At 44.7% G+C, this 14,446-nt stretch overlaps 2 non-coding genes across 2 annotated transcripts; both read right to left on the reverse strand.

The window, feature by feature from the left end:
* Positions 1–2,987: 2,987 nt before the first annotated feature.
* On the reverse strand, positions 2,988–3,183 carry LOC123520372. The gene has a single exon (XR_006679244.1). It is a non-coding gene; the product is annotated as a small nucleolar RNA U3 (small nucleolar RNA).
* A 4,453-nt stretch (positions 3,184–7,636) lies between these two features.
* On the reverse strand, positions 7,637–7,832 carry LOC123520376. The gene has a single exon (XR_006679247.1). It is a non-coding gene; the product is annotated as a small nucleolar RNA U3 (small nucleolar RNA).
* Between the last annotated feature and the right edge of the window lie 6,614 nt (positions 7,833–14,446).

The raw sequence follows: 14,446 nt of genomic DNA on the forward strand, positions 1-14,446 counted from the left end.
AGACTGGGATTGACTGGAGAGTAGACATATGCAAAAGGAAAGAAGATAATGGTTGGAGGAAGTGGAGATCAGGAATGGAGAACAAATCTACACTAAAATGGTATAGTAGAAAACAAAAGCCAGGGAGGATAGAGTGCACATGGCATGTAGGGGACTGGGGAAGCAAGTTATTGTTCAAGGCGAAACAGTACAGCATATGACAGTTCAATGTGCCAGATATGAAGAAGAAAGGAGACAGCTGGTAGCACAAATTGCAGAAATAATTGGTGAAGAGGAATGGATTAGAACAAGAGGGTAGCTGAAGAGGATGGAGGAATCACCACTGCATTAGGCTGACTGCCATGTGATCTACCCAGCTTATATCGAATTTCGGGTAATTCAAAACGAAAAAGCTTCATTATGCGACAATTCAAGTTTTCAGTCATGAATTGTTTCCTCGTACTACTGGGAACTACATTAAGTCAGTATACAGCTGTTGCTGCCACACCGGGAGGCCACTCCTCCTGTTGCTGCACTCTCTACTTCCTCTCATCCTCTGCAAACAACACAGAGCCACCCACTCTTGCTACCGCAGTGTATACCACTTCACAGAGTCATTGCTAGGTGCTACTTTAGCGTGAGGTCTACCACACTATAGCGTGAGATCTACCTCCCGTTAGCACTATAGATAGCGTTTGAGGTCTACTGCTGCATTATCCCTCCCTAATGGATATCACACATTTCTATACATTTATTTTAGCAATAAACACTTAATTTGTACATATCCTGGGAATGACTTAAATAGATAAGGAAGAAAGGTAAAAATTCTCTTCACAATCACCGTTTTAGCGTCCAACTACGATCGTTCAATTGCCTGTGTGTGTTCTCCTGTCACTGGATCCACAAAATGTTGCTGGTGGTTCACTGTAAAATGCTGGTATCCCATGGCATCTAGCTTGCTATAAGCAGGCCACTCGTCTGAATGAATCACCGAACCATATGCACACTCCTTTCAATAATAGGGATTAGAGTGTTTCGGTCACGCCATTCCACTCAAAAGTACCGACAGTCTGAGCCTTGCTTAAGACCAAAAACCCAAGGCCCATCAATTCTACGCCCATGGTTTCTTTTGTTTTCTTGTTCTGCGTCACTGTTCTCGGAGAGAGGAGCGTTGTCTCCATTCAGCATCCTTCATCAGTTGTACTTCCGTCGACCAGCAAATCTTGCCTCATCAATTTGGATGGAGTTATCTGTTGTTCCTACCATCTTTCCTCGTCGTTGATGAGAAACTATGGCTGTACACACCTCTCGGCACATGTTGAATCAGTCAGTTACAGTACTGGTAAATTTTCCTGTTAGAGTCGTTACTGTGGACATTGATATATCTAATACAAAGAAATATTAATTATAATATTTCACAAAGGCTCAGGTTGCAGTGCAATTTGTTGCTCATGTCCGTTTAATGGTTAAATTCATTTCCTGTACGAACAGACCGTGTAGTTGATAGCCCTTTAGAGGGCAACGTAACACAGGCTTAAATTCTCCTCCTCTGTTACGCGGGGAGGGTCCCGGAGGGACGCGGGCAGGCGGTAGACCTCAGGCTGCACCTGGGTAGGCCACATATGGCGGTAGACCTCACGCTAAAGTAGCACCCATTGCTGCCCCTATTGCAAATTACTCCAACCCTGCTAAGAAACTCAAATTTAGTCAGAAAACGAAAGATATGTTTTCTTTCATATTTTGCCAATAAAATCAACAAATTTTCTTAGAAAATTAAAAATATCTGTTTTCTTCAATATTTTACAAAGAAATACCCCTTGCCGCACGCGGGAAACACCGGATGCGTGAAAGCGCCCGCAGCCGCCCATAACAACACGTGATCACCGAAACCGTTGTGCGGCATTCCTGCCGTTGCGGTCTTGCTGTCAGTGTTCCAAGGTGCTGTTGCCGGAATGGCAAGACTGCCGGTCCGGCCTCGTGTGAATACGTCCATAAGACAATGTAATACTAAGCCGTTCGGCATACGTGCCGGATATGTGAAAAACGTTCCTGTGAAAGCATCCATAATGTAGGAGCTGCGGCCTCCCACCAACGTAGACTATCCTTCTGAGTGATGAGCACGCGGATGTGGTCAATAGATTGATGATTGTTTTGACTCAGACCAATTCAATCAGAGGGCTCTGGTTTACATGTACATACTATGTCACATATATAATATGCGATATGTGTGTTGAGCGGTTCAAAACATATTCCATAGAGAGGAGAGGAGGAAAACTGTTGTTCCTCTTGGGTTTAAAACTATAAAGAACTGATAGTGCAAAGTAGTACACACTTCATACTACTGGGATGCAAACCGTGCATGAATTTTTTTTTTTTTTTTTTATCAATGTTATCACATTGCATGTCCTAAGAGTATACGTATAAACTATTGTATCATTTGGTGTCTGAATGGTTGTGAATGGAGTGGGAGTAACTGGAGAAATGTATTGCAGTGACAGACATGTTCTTCTTGTCTCTCAGGAAAGAAATAAAGTTCAAGCAGTGCTGCCAGGTCGTAGCTTAAATTCACCCTTAACATTACGCTGTTTGCTTTCAAATTACCCAGTTTGTTAAAAATCTACTTTTCAAAAATCATTTATAAGCGTGTATGTAAAAAAAAAAAAAAATTTATATATATATATATATTACCATAGTATATACGGTGATGAAATAATATCCTAAAATGAAATAATGTTACCCTGATAGTGCTCAAATTACCGTAAAACAAGATAATTACCCTGCACCTGGCAGCAGTGTTGAAGGGATGTAGACAGCATCTCACCTGTGAGACACAAAGGCCACCAAGCAGTAGTAGATTACACAATCACGATTCCTAACTTACAAGAGGTAAAAAGTATAGACTGCGCTGGTAAAACGATACTTCATAGCAATAGCATTATAATCCTCCCTTTCCGAGAGGCGGCCATTACAGCCTATTACAAAAACAAGATCACTATAGTAGTTTTCACACCACTCAGCCTGTGCCCGACCCACCACACCCTTCTCAGGGAATGGACAGTCCTCAAGCCCCTGGATGATCCAAAGGGCAGCTTCCCGCTCAGGGACGGACACTCAGCCTCGTCATCGTAGCATGAAGTTACACCAAGTTTCGGTCAGGGAACTTGGCAATCATACTATAGAAGTGATCCTATGAAGTATGATCATGCCTTCCATACCCACCGTCAGCTGCCCAATCCTCCCAGGCTAAACACCTGACGCGGCCCCGCCACATGTTGTGATGTATTGCCACCATTCCCGAACCCGCAACGCTCCCACACTCACGATGCATTTATTAACTATATACGAAATGTTCCAACAAACAATTTCGCCAAAGCAGACACAATAATGATGAAAACCTCATGTCAAAGTTTGAATATTTCAAAACTAACATGGTTTACCATTAGACCTGACACGCTTTCTGTGGTGACATTCCTGCCCCGCACTATACAGTGGGAACGATATCCGATCAGGCTGCTTAATTTCACACTAGTGCGGTGTGCTGTGCACAACATACTACTGCTGCTGCTGCTATACACTCAAGCAATGAGTGGTCGAGTAAAAGTTGCGTTCGCCGGTCCTGCCTGCTTGCAAGTTGTGCGCACATCGGTGCTCTACGGTATCTACTTTACATCTCGCTATTGATGAAGCAATGGATTACGATCAAAAATGATTCTTTTGAATAAACATTTTTCTAATAACCTTTCGTATAATAGTTTAACATAATGGTTCCTAACAATACTGACCGAGACTGAGCCCAGACACCGTGCTATACCTGTCCTGTGACCCGGCTGTCCTCTCTTCAATTTCTATGTACTTTTGAGGCTTCTTAGGCTTACCTAGCTAATAAAGTAAGGTGTCCGATGCCCCTGATTCTGAGTTTTCTCTGTCACTATCCTCTCTCTCCTCAGCGATCCTCTCTACAAATAGGCTTCCCTATCCAGCAAAAAATTTCATTATAGTATGTACAGTACATACAGCTCCCACACTCACGATATTTTATCAATTATATATAAAATGATCCAACAAATAATTTCGATAAAGTAGACAATACCGATGAAAAGATCATTTCTAACTGGACATTTCAAAATTAACATGGTTTACCATACAATCTGACAGATTTTCAGTCACGACACTCCTGCCCAGCACTAGTGGTGACAAGTGCGGTAATGGGAAACTAGTATATACTAGAAGTGGTGGAAGGGGGAGTGGGTTAATAAGGCATAGGTAAGGAAAGAAAAAGAAAAAGAAATGAAGGCAAGGCAAGGAGAGCTTCAGGATGATCCTTAATAGGAAACAGAGTAATCAATAAATATGAGGTGGGCAGGAGTCTGTGGAAGGTGATATAGCAGTCCCACACTGCCTATATGGTACTCAACTAATAAGATTTACAGAGAGGGACATCCACGAACTAGATAAGGTGCAAGACATGATAGGTCGGTGGTTATTAGGAGCCAACAGAGAAAGAATTGTCAAAGGGGAAATGTCATATATTAAGAAAGGCTGGATGATGAAAGATGGGCAAAGAAAGTCCTCTCAAAGAAGAGACCTAGATCAGTATGGAGGAGATAAACATATGGAAGAAAAAGGAGAACATACAAGACTGGGATTGACTGGAGAGTAGACATATGCAAAAGGAAAGAAGATAATGGTTGGAGGAAGTGGAGATCAGGAATGGAGAACAAATCTACACTAAAATGGTATAGTAGAAAACAAAAGCCAGGGAGGATAGAGTGCACATGGCATGTAGGGGACTGGGGAAGCAAGTTATTGTTCAAGGCGAAACAGTACAGCATATGACAGTTCAATGTGCCAGATATGAAGAAGAAAGGAGACAGCTGGTAGCACAAATTGCAGAAATAATTGGTGAAGAGGAATGGATTAGAACAAGAGGGTAGCTGAAGAGGATGGAGGAATCACCACTGCATTAGGCTGACTGCCATGTGATCTACCCAGCTTATATCGAATTTCGGGTAATTCAAAACGAAAAAGCTTCATTATGCGACAATTCAAGTTTTCAGTCATGAATTGTTTCCTCGTACTACTGGGAACTACATTAAGTCAGTATACAGCTGTTGCTGCCACACCGGGAGGCCACTCCTCCTGTTGCTGCACTCTCTACTTCCTCTCATCCTCTGCAAACAACACAGAGCCACCCACTCTTGCTACCGCAGTGTATACCACTTCACAGAGTCATTGCTAGGTGCTACTTTAGCGTGAGGTCTACCACACTATAGCGTGAGATCTACCTCCCGTTAGCACTATAGATAGCGTTTGAGGTCTACTGCTGCATTATCCCTCCCTAATGGATATCACACATTTCTATACATTTATTTTAGCAATAAACACTTAATTTGTACATATCCTGGGAATGACTTAAATAGATAAGGAAGAAAGGTAAAATTCTCTTCACAATCACCGTTTTAGCGTCCAACTACGATCGTTCAATTGCCTGTGTGTGTTCTCCTGTCACTGGATCCACAAAATGTTGCTGGTGGTTCACTGTAAAATGCTGGTATCCCATGGCATCTAGCTTGCTATAAGCAGGCCACTCGTCTGAATGAATCACCGAACCATATGCACACTCCCTTTCAATAATAGGGATTAGAGTGTTTCGGTCACGCCATTCCACTCAAAAGTACCGACAGTCTGAGCCTTGCTTAAGACCAAAAACCCAAGGCCCATCAATTCTACGCCCATGGTTTCTTTTGTTTTCTTGTTCTGCGTCACTGTTCTCGGAGAGAGGAGCGTTGTCTCCATTCAGCATCCTTCATCAGTTGTACTTCCGTCGACCAGCAAATCTTGCCTCATCAATTTGGATGGAGTTATCTGTTGTTCCTACCATCTTTCCTCGTCGTTGATGAGAAACTATGGCTGTACACACCTCTCGGCACATGTTGAATCAGTCAGTTACAGTACTGGTAAATTTTCCTGTTAGAGTCGTTACTGTGGACATTGATATATCTAATACAAAGAAATATTAATTATAATATTTCACAAAGGCTCAGGTTGCAGTGCAATTTGTTGCTCATGTCCGTTTAATGGTTAAATTCATTTCCTGTACGAACAGACCGTGTAGTTGATAGCCCTTTAGAGGGCAACGTAACACAGGCTTAAATTCTCCTCCTCTGTTACGCGGGGAGGGTCCCGGAGGGACGCGGGCAGGCGGTAGACCTCAGGCTGCACCTGGGTAGGCCACATATGGCGGTAGACCTCACGCTAAAGTAGCACCCATTGCTGCCCCTATTGCAAATTACTCCAACCCTGCTAAGAAACTCAAATTTAGTCAGAAAACGAAAGATATGTTTTCTTTCATATTTTGCCAATAAAATCAACAAATTTTCTTAGAAAATTAAAAATATCTGTTTTCTTCAATATTTTACAAAGAAATACCCCTTGCCGCACGCGGGAAACACCGGATGCGTGAAAGCGCCCGCAGCCGCCCATAACAACACGTGATCACCGAAACCGTTGTGCGGCATTCCTGCCGTTGCGGTCTTGCTGTCAGTGTTCCAAGGTGCTGTTGCCGGAATGGCAAGACTGCCGGTCCGGCCTCGTGTGAATACGTCCATAAGACAATGTAATACTAAGCCGTTCGGCATACGTGCCGGATATGTGAAAAACGTTCCTGTGAAAGCATCCATAATGTAGGAGCTGCGGCCTCCCACCAACGTAGACTATCCTTCTGAGTGATGAGCACGCGGATGTGGTCAATAGATTGATGATTGATTGTTTTGACTCAGACCAATTCAATCAGAGGGCTCTGGTTTACATGTACATACTATGTCACATATATAATATGCGATATGTGTGTTGAGCGGTTCAAAACATATTCCATAGAGAGGAGAGGAGGAAAACTGTTGTTCCCTCTTGGGTTTAAAACTATAAAGAACTGATAGTGCAAAGTAGTACACACTTCATACTACTGGGATGCAAACCGTGCATGAATTTTTTTTTTTTTTTTTTTTTTTTATCAATGTTATCACATTGCATGTCTTAAGAGTATACAACTATTGTATCATTTGGTGTCTGAATGGTTGTGAATGGAGTGGGAGTAACTGGAGAAATGTATTGCAGTGACAGACATGTTCTTCTTGTCTCTCAGGAAAGAAATAAAGTTCAAGCAGTGCTGCCAGGTCGTAGCTTAAATTCACCCTTAACATTACGCTGTTTGCTTTCAAATTACCCAGTTTGTTAAAAATCTACTTTTCAAAAATCATTTATAAGCGTGTATGTAAAAAAAAAAAATATATATATATATATATATATATATATATATATATATATATATATATATTACCATAGTATATACGGTGATGAAATAAGATCCTAAAATGAAATAAATGTTACCCTGATAGTGCTCAAATTACCGTAAAACAAGATAATTACCCTGCACCTGGCAGCAGTGTTGAAGGGATGTAGACAGCATCTCACCTGTGAGACACAAAGGCCACCAAGCAGTAGTAGATTACACAATCACGATTCCTAACTTACAAGAGGTAAAAAGTATAGACTGCGCTGGTAAAACGATACTTCATAACAATAGCATTATAATCCTCCCTTTCCGAGAGGCGGCCATTACAGCCTATTACAAAAACAAGATCACTATAGTAGTTTTCACACCACTCAGCCTGTGCCCGACCCACCACACCCTTCTCAAGGAATGGACAGTCCTCAAGCCCCTGGATGATCCAAGGGGCAGCTTCCCGCTCAGGGACGGACACTCAGCCTCGTCATCGTGGCATGAAGTTACACCAAGTTTCGGTCAGGGAACTTGGCAATCATACTATAGAAGTGATCCTATGAAGTATGATCATGCCTTCCATACCCACCGTCAGCTGCCCAATCCTCCCAGGCTAAACACCTGACGCGACCCCGCCACATGTTGTGATGTATTGCCACCATTCCCGAACCCCCAACGCTCCCACACTCACGATGCATTTATTAAATATATACGAGATGTTCCAACAAACAATTTCGCCAAAGCAGACACAATAACGACGAAAGGATAATTCCTAAGTTTGAATATTTCAAAACTAACATGGTTTACCATACAATGACAGGTTTTCTGTCGCGACACTCCTGCACCGCACTAGTGGTGACGATATCAGGCTGTTTGTTTACACTGTAGGGGGGTGTCAACCATATGCTGCTACTATAGCGTGACTTACCCAGTTTATTTAGAATTTCAGGTAATTCAAAACGAAAAAAGTTTATTGTGCGACATTGCAAGTTCACCTAAGGGTAACGCTGGAAGGCTGTGGTAACTCGCCCTACCCAGGAGACAATTTTGCCACCACTGTCCCTCTTCCCCTCATACCTTTCCTCTTTTCGCACCGGCGACCGGAGCCAGGATCGGGCCTTAGGCAAGCCCGCTTTCCGCACTCCTAGCCAGCCAGGGGTTTCTAGGTTGGCCAGAGCGGCCTAGAGATTCCTTGGTAGCGTGCCAGCCCTCCCTTCGGGTTAGACAGTTAGGGACACTTCAAAGAGCTCAGGATCCCCCTTGGGATACAGGACATTAGGGCGATAGGTAACAGTCTTAGACTGTTATAGGTCTCCCTAGGATAATCCATCCCTTTTTTCACCAACAGATTCCTCACCCATGACCGAAGGATGAGGAACGAACGCCCCCCGGATCGCACCATACGGTATCGTATAAAGACTAACAACCTTCCTGCCGAACTTAGTAATGTCTTCTTCTCTCAAACACAGGTACCTCATACGAAATGCTTCAAGTCTGGACCCTATATCATCGTAGGTGTTGCCAGCGAAGCAGACCGGGACAAACACACCACCAGCGCTGCCACCGGAAAACTTCAAGCCCTTGGTTTTGAGCTCGTTGAGTCTCAAGACCAAATATCTGCCAAAACCATCCTTGCCCGCCGTGTCGACGATTACATCCTCCAAATGAGTGTCGAAACTCTAAGAGATGAAATCGAAGACAAAACAACATAAAAATCGCAGACATAAAAATAATCCCCAAGGCACACATGATCAAACTCAGACTCAACAACAAACAAGAAGCAGAAAACACAAAAAACAAGGGTATCAAAGCCTTCTCCCAGATCATCCCACACTACAACATAAACATAGAGGAATACCTACCTGTTACACAATGCTACAAATGCTACCAATACACTCACCGGACAAACCAGTGCAAGGAACAGGAACAATCGTGCTCTAAGTGCGCAGCTAAGGGCCACGATTATAAGAACTGCCAAGCACCTACACTAAAATGTATTAACTGCGACGGTGATCACACAGCCGTTTCATTTAAATGCCAGATTAAACGGGAACAGCAAAAACAACAAAACTCCTCTACACCAGCCACAAACACAGTATCTTACGCCCAAATTACCACACCAACCACCTCTGCCGCACCAGCCACTACAGCACCTACACAAACACAACCCAACACGGAAAAACTCTTACTAGCAGAAACAATCATTAAATACTCTATTCACCTCTCTCTTGGGGACCTACAAAAACAAACAGACCTAATGAACTCTCTCTTAAAACATAACGGCTGCCCCACAATATCTTTCCCACAACAGTACATAGAAAACAACAAACAACATTACCAACAAAAATACACAGAACAAATGGAAAAAACTCCTCCAACCACATCATTCCTACCACAGGATTCTTCCTCCTCTGGTGACACCAGTCCGAGCTCACCACCGGCCCTCCTTATTGCCGAAGAGACATCTGGGGAACCGCAGCCCCAGAAGCCCTCTCCACCGGAACCTGCTCCAAACACCGACACTAACAGCAACTCCACAAACACCACCACCAACAACAACGCCACCGCCACTAACAACACCACCACTAACAACACCAACACCACAAAAAAAACAACCCTTGATACAAAGCGACACCTCCTTGTTCCACCCCAACCCTCCCTCCTCTACACGTACCGCGTTAAGAGGAAGGAAAAACATATAAAGAAATATGATAACAATTATGCAATTAAACTGTCGCGTCTTCTGGAATAACAGACACCTTATCTCAGAAGCCATCCTATCTACCGATCCAGACATTGTTCTCCTCAACCACACTGGTCTTCCTCCTAAACCCCTCAAACATTACGGCTACAATACACGATACACGATAGGAACGCCTTATGACGGCGTAGCCGTCATGGTTAAAAACAACATAAAACACGTACACATAACCGACTGGCCATCAGAACACTTCCTTGCAACCAAAATTCACACTCAGCACGGGCAATTCCTAGTTGCCACAACATATGCAAGACCAAACACTGGACTTCCTCTGAACAGTTTAACTAACCTTTTCAACAACACAAACATACCAGTCTACGTTTTAGCTGACCTCAACGCCACACACACAGCCTTTCGTCACAACAGCAACAACAGACACGGACAAGAACTCCTCATGCTCACACAACTCAAACGCCTCCGGTTCCTTGGCCCAGATTTTCCTACCTGCTTCACCAATCATGGATCTGGCAGACCCGACCTCATCCTCTCCAACCGCCAGTCCTTACCCTTCCATCACCACATCTCCCACGGACCACCCTGTGGCTCAGACCACGTTCCCTCATCCTTAAAATATCCTCCAACCCCATCTCTATTCCTTCCCACCCCATCCCTGATTACCGATCCACTAACTGGGAACATTTCAAGGAAACACTTGCAGACATACATCAAACACCACATCTCGAGGGCCTACCACACACACAGATAGACAGGGCCCTTGAGCGACTTCACAACGACATCATAACATCAGCCGACAGACACATCCCAAAAAAACACCACAAAATCCACATTGACTTCAGACCCTCTATCAGAACACAGAGACTACAAATCTGTTACAAAACACGCTTTTTTCAAAACCACAGAGACACACACATCCTCCGCAGACACATCATAAACAGCTTGCTAGATGACCACAGCGCCCACTGGAGAACTATGGTCTCCCGTTTGGACGGAGCCCGCTGCCAAAACCCCATTCAGTTCTGGCACATGGTGCACAGGCTGAGGGATGCCAGCGGAGAGATTCGAGTATCTCCTAGTGGACGGCGTGCGCATCTCTGACCCAGCCCAGGTAGCCGACACATTCAAAACACACTGGCAAAACATCTTCCATCCTCACCCTCTCCCTGCCTACGGGCCCAGTGTCGAACACATCAACAACATCACAACACACGTACAACAACACTTAGAAAATACGCTGCCTCACAACACACCACAGCTAACACGCTTAGATCCAAACCACTATCTCACAACACCCTTTGAGGAGGAGGATGTCTCCAAGATGCTCAGGCACACCCCAAAACGGGCACCCGGGCCAACAGGTATAACCTGGCCAATGATAAAAATCTTCCCCAGAAATTATAACCAGTCTCACAAAAATTTTCAACGCCTCCCTTTCCTCCGGGTACTTCCCAAAACCATTCAAAATTTCTAACATAACACTCATCCCGAAGCCCGGCAAAAATTTACATCTCCTGAAAATTATCGCCCCATAAGCTTGCTGGAAATACTCGGTAAATCTTTCGAGCGGTTAATTAATCAAAGGTTAAGATCATACCTCGAAAGCAACGAATTGCTGGGTCCCCAGCAATTCGGCTTTCGTAGTAATGCTTCAACCGAAGACGCCCTTAACAGTATTATCACGTATTTAGATGGAAACTCGCCCTATTATAAATCTGCACTAGTGACAAAAGACGTGAAAAAAGCTTTCGATACAGTCTGGCTCACAGGATTAAAATACAAAATTTGCAATAACTTTGATCTACCCCCCCTAACCCAAAAATCCTGTGCAGTTTCTTGGACGAGCGAGAAACTAGAATCAGACACCAGGGCGTCTTCTCCGCTTATTTCTCCCCCCAGGCCGGAGTCCCACAAGGCTCCGTCTCTCTCCCACCCTCTACAACATGTATACCGCCGACCTACCCCGTCCCACCCACAATGATTCCTTAACAATTCAATATGCAGACGATGTAACACAATTGGCGCGCGCCAGAACGTTAGATCGCCTTACTGACAAAATTCAAGAAGAGTTAACAACCACAAGCTTATGGGAGCTAGAATGGCGCATTCACTCCCATCCAGAAAAATCTAAGGTTACCTACTTTAACACCAAATCCAAACAGCCCCGCCAAATTTCACTTTATAAAACTTTCCAAACCCTGTACCCATCCCAATAAGCAAAGTCAACATTGTCCTTGGCCTCACCATCGACAATCACCTTAGATTTCATACCCATATAAGTAAAAAAGTCGCCACTGCCTCAGGGGCCCTGAGCAACTTGGAACGTTTTCGCGACAGTACTTCTAAGCTGAAACTTCACCTTTATAAAGCTTTTATTCTTCCTCTAATAACATACTGCCCTCTTGCCTTGTCTCTCTCAGCCCCTTCCAATCTTCAAAACTACAAAGGTCCAGAACCGAGCAGTTCGTTTCGCACTTGGAACGAAGTGGTTCGACTTCCGGACCTCTTCATCTCTTCATGAGGAGTCCAACATCCTACCACTAAACATCACACTCTACAACAGAATAAACAAACAACTAAACACGTTTCCAGACAGACACACAGACACATACAACTTCCTGAAAAACCTTCCACGACCACACAGACGTCTACCCCACACCACCCTCCTTGACCCCACAGATGAACCTCCTGATCCTATCTACAGATAACGGACTCCTCTTCCCCTCTTTCATCATCTCTCATCTCACCTTTCTTTCACTCCCTCTTATTAACTAACTCCTACTCCTATCCATCCTCCCTATCACTTCTTCACTAACAAACCTTATTTTATTTTCTCTCCATCCATCCTCCTTTCACTTCCTTCACACTCTCCTCTCACTTATCTTTACTACTAACAGTACCACTCCAGGTGTCAGAGTGGCATCACCCACACCCCATCACATGCCCCTTCCTACGGAGTGGGCCCGCGTGCCAACGCCTAGTGGTGTTTTCATATTTTTGTCTTATGGCTTTGTATTCATCTTTTTGTTTTTATGCATTATTTTTCCGTCTCGCAGCCTAGGCTTTAAGGGGGCACCGGACCACCTCCAAGGGTCGGGGACAGCATTACCGCTCCTCCCAGTGACGGCACGGCATGGGGCCCCCGGCCGTCTGCATGACGTTCCGGTAGTGGCACCCCCTGTGTCTGTTACTGCGGAGCGGCCAGTACTGATGGAAGGTACTGTGAACGCACAAAATGCGGGAACATTTTCATCACCTCCACAGAGGTAGTTGGGAGCGGCCAATGCTGGGCGAATGACGAGAACAACCGCACCCCTCCCTCTGACGGCGCGGCAATGGGGCCCCCCGGCCGTCTACATGACGTTCCGGCAGCGGCACCCCCCCGCGTCTGTTATGGAGGGGCCAGTACTGATGGAAGGTACTGTGAACGCACAAAACGCGGGAACATTTTCATCACCTCCACAGAGGACGCGGAACTGTTCGGTCATCTCGCCGTCACGTCATCCACCCTCACAAAACAAACCATCTCCATCCAATTGACATTTTTAATCCTTTACTTATATCCATAGCAGGTTGATATCCCCAGAACAGGCTGATACTCCAGGACCGGACCACTCCCGGCGGACACCACCAAACACCAATATCCATTCATCACATGCATTTAATCACAAATAAAATATTCATAACCCCCCTCACCAACCTCGCTAATAAAGTTAAAACATATCCTACAACCCCAAATCACCAATTCTACTACTATCCGTGGTTCGGAACCCACGTAAAACTGTAGGTCCCTCCGCTATACGGAAGTACTTCTCACCCCATCCTCTCTATGTGTCATCCTTTCCCCTCCTACTATCACGTACTTCACTCTTCCTGCTTCACGGTGTTTGTTGTTTGCACTGAAGACGAAAAGATTTGGCCGCCACTTCCGTGTGGGTGCGTCGCCCTCGTCCATGGCATTGGCGGTCCTCTGCTCTTGCGTGCTCGGTAGTAATGCGCTCTGCTTGGCTCCCCCTGGTCTGGTGCCGGCCTCCCTTGCCGCGTCTGTCATTTCCTCTTCTATAAAGAACTTCTATAATAGACGTAGCGCTCAGTAACCACAAAAGTCCATCTTGCGCCTGGGTCAAGCCCCAGTGACTTTACCCTCTTACTGAAGCTCCCTTCTTATCACCCATCTATTCTTCTTCTGTCCCCACTTCCCCCTCCCCATCTTTCCTTTCCAGCAATACATTCTCCTGAATTTTTTTTTTTTTTTTTATTTCCTATATGCTTTCCTCTTTTCTTTCCTGACTTTATTAATTTCAGTTGCTCACCACCATGCATTTTTCTTTTTAACCCCAAATTCACATCATATCACTTCTGCCACTGTACTCACTCTTTCTTCATGCACACAAAACACCTCACACACACACACACACACACACACACACACACACACCCGGTAGCTCAGTGGTTAGAGCGCTGGCTTCACA

Source organism: Portunus trituberculatus, chromosome 46 (genome assembly GCF_017591435.1).
Source record: "Portunus trituberculatus isolate SZX2019 chromosome 46, ASM1759143v1, whole genome shotgun sequence".
Classification (NCBI taxonomy): domain Eukaryota; kingdom Metazoa; phylum Arthropoda; class Malacostraca; order Decapoda; family Portunidae; genus Portunus; species Portunus trituberculatus.